The following is a 6000-nucleotide window of genomic DNA, read 5'->3' as shown; positions in this document are numbered from 1 at the left end:
CAAAATTGTTCACTTGGAATGCCAAGTGAGACTTAACATAAGGAGGTATCTTTTGTAAATCGTTTAATTGTGATGTTTTAAAATACATCATAAATTATATTCGCTATAGTTATAGCAACAAAGAAGTACTTTTTTGAATGGCTTGTGTGAATTGTTTTCTACCATGTAAAGACCTTTTTTTTTTTCTTTATTCATGCTTTGAGCTAGTTCCATCTTTATTGAATGTGTGATCTAACTTAAGTCAAATGAATTATCCTGTACTTACTGTATTTAAATATCATTTAACAAACATTTGTTCAACTTACCATTTTACTTAGTTCATTCTGTAATACCTCAGAATCTTCAATACAGTTAGATGTACCCAAAGATTAATTTCACCAACAAATTAAGATAAATTGCTAATTATACACTTAAAAGATAACTCAAGCATTAATCCCTGAAGTACTTCTAGAAACTAAAACAGCACCAGTTGGTATAGAAAATCTGAACCACTCCAATAAATTTTCTCTCTGTTACATTCTATATGATTCCATTAAATGTGTAAAATTAAAATCTTCCATGATTATTGAATCAGTTTTCTTATCAGTAACAATTTTGATCTCATCATATAATATACCATATGTATTCAACATCGTGACCAGTGTTTTATATTTTCAATCTAACAGGTTACAGTTCATGTCAGAAAAACACATTCATTCCTTTTAGTAATTGTCCCTATTACAACATCACATCCCCTAATGCAGCTGGCTGCCTCCACTACTTCTCTCAATTTGGCACTTGGATGTTAAGAGTTAAGATGTGTCCAGTTTTTTTTTTTGTTTTTTTATTGCTTGCATGAAACCTTTCAACATCAATTTTTATTTGATACTGAATGATAAGAGTTATCAGTTTAGGCAGGGAACTGTGAAGCCACACATGTGGCTGCTCATTCAATGTATTGTTGTTAGGCCAGTAAATCATTAACTTATTCGTTTTCAAATAGATCTGTTTGTTGTAGGTCTATTATTAGTGGTTTTGAGTAGACATTTTCGGTGTGTTCACTCACTGATGATATACATACATATATATCATAAAAAATAATAATTTTTTTCTACATTGTATCAAATAAATCAACCTGTATCATGAACCTGTGTTTAGACCTAATATATGTCTGATGGTTTGTAAAAGGAACTCAATAGGCCTTTTCTTAAAATAGTCTTTGTCTGATTATTTTGGTACAGTTTGATAAAACACACTATATCACTGCAGCAATCACCCCTTGTCAGCAGCTAGTTCAACCTTATCTTGAGAAAATGCAATCAGACAAGCCCATGACTCTTCTTCTGGGTGGTGATGTCCAAACCATGATGAAAATTGTGCTCATGTATCTTAGGATGGCTGGTTGGTGTTAAAACTTTTATTAAAATAAAGTAGAGAACAACGTTTAAACCTTCTTAGGTCACGTTAATAAATGTTTTAATATCCACAGGGCTGCCTTGAGATACATTTTACTAAAGTAAGTTTCTTGTCATCACAAAAAACTGCTCAATCTTGTTGTGAAATCAGATATATAGAAAACATTGAATACAAAGCTCAAATTGGATTGATATAAATTGCAGGAAGATGATCTCTTGGCTTATAATAAAATCAGCATTAGGTTTTCTTCAACAAGGCTTCTTTCTTAACTAAAACTAAGTGACAAGCACAAAAATGGTGTTCAGAATACAGTATAGAACAGAATTACTAGCAATGGCCAAGACGTTGTTGAAAAGTGCTAATTATAATAAACTGTAGTAAGAGACAATATCTGCTTTTTTCCCAGCAAGTCTTGCTGTTGTAAAGTGTTACATTTCTTAAAGGAAATTGAATAGGATTCTCAACTCCTTTGTTGAATTTGACAGAGTTAAAATAAACACTGATGAAATCACAAAACAGTTTACTCAGTTTCTTCACAATGAGTTCATGGCTAATTTCAGTACATTTAGTGATTTCAACTTGGAGAATAAAAGAGCAGATGCATTTTTGGAAAAGCACTTTATAAAGTATCCAAATTTGTAGAGTGTGATGGAAGATTCTTTCTGTCTTGTCACATGGACAAACTAGTTTGGAGACTGGAATCTCAGTGAACTCCAAGGTGAGAATGTCCTAAGCAAAAGGATACACACAACACAAAAACTAGTTTGTGATGCTAATAAGCATGCTGTAAGTCTAGATCATTCTGCAAATTATTATATTTGTGAAAGGGGTGAGAAAAGCATTTGGAAACAGAAAAGTTACAATTTAAACAAAAGTAAAAATTGGTAGAAAAGTGAGAAAACCTAGATTAACTGAAAAAAGAGAAAAACGATTGTACTTTGACATACAAACCCAAGAAGTCTCAAGTGATGAAAAATGTGAAACCTGCAGCAGTAGAGATGAAACTGAATCTATTCTGAAAGGTCATTAAGAGAAAAACCATGATTGGATCAAGTCAAAGAAGAAATGGAAATGTGACACAGACTGGGACATTGATCTTTTTGTGCATAGAATATTTATGTCAGTGAAAATTATTCCAAACATTTGTGAAATTGAAAACATGGCTTGGACAGTTGATGTTTTATTGATACATATAATATATTTTATTAAATAATTAAAATACACCAAAATAGTTTCTGAATACTATCTTTATTTATTTTGCAAATTAAGCTCTTAACATTAATACTGTGTACTCATTTGTCAATTTAAAGCACAATTATAATCATATTGTTAAAATGGTAACCTTCATGACAGTGTGAATTCTGCTTTCCTGGCCCTTGAAACCCAAAAGAAAGTCTTTATAAAGTTCTGGAATTTGTTCTGCCAAGTTTTATCCATTGATAAAACTCATAATTCTTCATCCTCTGTTGTTTCCATTCTTATCCCTTCTCTTCTTTCTTATATTTGTCTAAGGCAATGTCAAACCTTTTAGGCAAAGTTACTGTCAAAAGGATTTATCACCCTCTCCCAAGATTTTATTTTCATCTGTTTCTCATATCCCGTAGCACTGGGGGATTTGGTCATCATTCTGTCCCATGTTTCTAGACCTTCCTGAGTTTATAGTGATGAGTTTTCTCACTTCTCAATGTTCTTTTTTGTTTGAAACTTTGGATGACCAAGATTGATGTTTCTTCATATTCCCATTTTTGCAGCATCCATATTTTGTTGTTAGTTGAGTTAAGAAAGTTGAAAATGACAGCAGGTAGAGTTACTAGTTTTGTCACAAATATAAATGGGAAGTAATTATAAACATCTGAAAATAAGTTGTCTAATAAAAAATTTATAATTACTGTTATAAGGTAAAAACCTGTCAAGTAATATAGAATTGAGAAAAATAAAGACAGCTGTATGTTTCACAAGTATTTGCAAAAAAAACAAACAAAAAAACTTGTCTTTGCTTTTGTCAATTCTGTAATTATGGAGTTTCTCCAAACATTAATAGTTTCAGTTCTTAATCATATATTAAGTGATATGTTACTTCTTTACACATGTATACAAAATTTGACTTGCCATAGATTTTTGTATTAGCTATGGAAACATTTATTTAGTTATAGGCAGGTTATTAATTAACTATTGTGTTTTCTTTCTTTGAACATAGGGTGTATTCATTCATCTGTAAATCTGTTACTTTTGGTGGTTACAAGGTGTGTATAAATTTGATATATAATGTTTAGTAATTATTTGTATACTCTAGTTCTTACTAACAGATAAATAATTGTTTGAATTTATAATATTTAATATTTGTAATGAAAGACAAGGGGTATATATACTTTCACACTAACAACAAACTAATTTGCTATAAAATTACATCAAGGTGCAGGAACATAAATTTAGCCAAAACCAGTTTATCAAATGTAAAGTGTGTAAGACAGAAAACATGTGAGCAGTGATACATCTGAATTTCAGTTTGTATTGAACAAACAACTGTGGGTAGTTGCTACAAGACTGTTACAAGTATATATTTGGTGCATTAACATGTCTTAAGAAGCTCTGTTATGTTTTAAATAACAATATAATTTCTAAGTTCTTGTTAGCTTACTGCCTTAAGGAAGTTTAACTGTTTTATTATAATTGCACAAAGTTGTTTTTTAGTAAAAGGATTTCAGTTTTTGTCATAAGTATTTGATGGCATGACAAGTGGTGAATATCAGTACGTAGATATAATATACTTTAAACTTGATGTTATTTCTTGAAACTTTGTAATAGAAAAAAATAGTTGAAAAATCATTTGTTTTTCTTTAATTCATTCATAAAATCTAAATGGAAAATTGAAAATGTATTATAAGAAAGAAAGAAAGAAACATATCAGGAATTTAAAATTTACTGAAAATACTATATCTTTCTTTTCTCAAAATTAAGCTTTGTCAACTCTTAGTTTAGTTCAGCAACACTTTCACAATTAGCTTTTTTTTCTCTGTTCAGAAGTCTGAAACAATATATGATACTAGGATGTATTTTATTAGAATAAGATATTTATGTTTGTTTATATACTAAGAAATAAAATTTTGATCACTTAAAATATTATTAGAAATAAAAATGAATCATGAAGCAAGGTGCTTAAGTTTAACTCTTTCAACCTGGCTATTGTTTACTATGGATGATGGAGAGTTTGTTATACCAGTTACTATGGCATGAAAACTTAGCCAATAATCTATATCTTAATAGTATGTAAGTTTTAAGTTCTAATTCTGTAAGGAAATATGTTTTGAAATATCCTGAATTCCCCTAGTGTTACACAGTAACATATTTTCTCTTTTTATGTAAAAGTCTATGGTTGGTCGTGGCTTAGTGGTTTGTGTAACACCAGTTAATGGCAGTTACAAAACAATGTTTCTCCAGACTTTGGGAACATAGTTGCACTCTAAGAATCATGGTCTCTACTTGGTCTTATATCAATAGACCATTAGTAGATACTGTGTATTAGCTGTCTTCTGTCATGTAAAAGTTAGGGACAGATAGTTTAGATAACCTCTGTTTAGCTTTCAAAAATATATGAAATAAAAATAAAATGAATAAGCAATGTCTATTAAAACCCTTTTTACAACTTTTAGTTAAAAGGTAGGAAACCAGTTGAGTCTTAATAAAAGTTGTGTTTTCAGATTTTAAAAAAAAATGTCACCATTCTAGCTACTTGAGTTTTTAGAGATCATAGTCATTAATAAATGTATATGTATGTATCTTGTTGTACATAGTTAATTCTCTTGACTCAGTTGCAGTATTCATGCTGACATGTAGTTTACAGATTTAATACCATTCTTATCATGTTGGCCAGTTGTTAATGAATTCACTAGTTACATCCTGTTATCACAAAATCTGCTCCATACCTTTGCTTTGTAGGTTTATTACAAGAGTATCAGTTGAAAAGAATAACCTGAAACTTTGCTGTTGACCAGCTGCTTTCCTCTTTATCTGTCAGTTTCAAAATTAGGGACATATATATTTGCTGTGCTTGAAAATGTTTAAGACTGGAACAACAATTTTTAATCTCCTCATCAAGACTTGAATTCTAAGTTTGATCTCAGTTTTTTGCAAATGTTAAATGCTTTTTCTGACTTTTGTCCTATAGGTAATATAGTTTAATTTTTTTTGTTGGAACAAATGTTAAACAGCTTTTATTAAATTCAGGTACTCCAATTTATAAATTGTACTCCTTTCCAGGCCAATTCAATTGAACAAAATTAAAATAAGGTAGCTGCTGTAGGATTTTAAAATCATACCCTTAACTGTATGTAAGAAAAAATTAATTGTTAGTTTTTTACATACAAATGTTATCAGTGTTTGTTATTATTACCTGTTGTAACGTTTGTTATCAGTCACCTGTTGTAACATTTGTTATCAGTCACCTGTTGTAACATTTGTTATTAGTCACCTGTTGTAACATTTGTTATTAGTCACCTGTTGTAACATTTGTTATTAGTCACCTGTTGTAACGTTTGTTATCAGTCACCTGTTGTAACGTTTGTTATCAGTCACCTGTTGTAACATTTGTTATTAGTCACCTGTTGT

General features: G+C 30.1%; 1 long non-coding RNA gene across 10 annotated transcripts in view; it reads left to right on the top strand.

Moving 5' to 3' along the window:
* The window catches only part of LOC143243379 (uncharacterized), a 169995-nt gene that overhangs the window by 146678 nt on the left and 17317 nt on the right, over nucleotides 1–6000 (top strand). For 9 of the 10 annotated variants that reach the window (XR_013024385.1, XR_013024386.1, XR_013024381.1 and 6 more), the window contains exon 4: nucleotides 3593–3638. This is a non-coding gene — a long non-coding RNA (uncharacterized LOC143243379). Of the gene's footprint in view, nucleotides 1–3203; nucleotides 3639–6000 lie in introns of those variants that run through there. The other variant, XR_013024379.1, reaches the window with a different exon arrangement.

The sequence above is a fragment of the Tachypleus tridentatus genome, unplaced genomic scaffold, assembly GCF_004210375.1.
Source record: "Tachypleus tridentatus isolate NWPU-2018 unplaced genomic scaffold, ASM421037v1 Hic_cluster_2, whole genome shotgun sequence".
Lineage (NCBI taxonomy): Eukaryota > Metazoa > Arthropoda > Merostomata > Xiphosura > Limulidae > Tachypleus > Tachypleus tridentatus.
The sequence above is the reverse complement of the archived record's forward strand: the minus strand, read 5'-3'. Positions and strand labels throughout refer to the sequence as shown.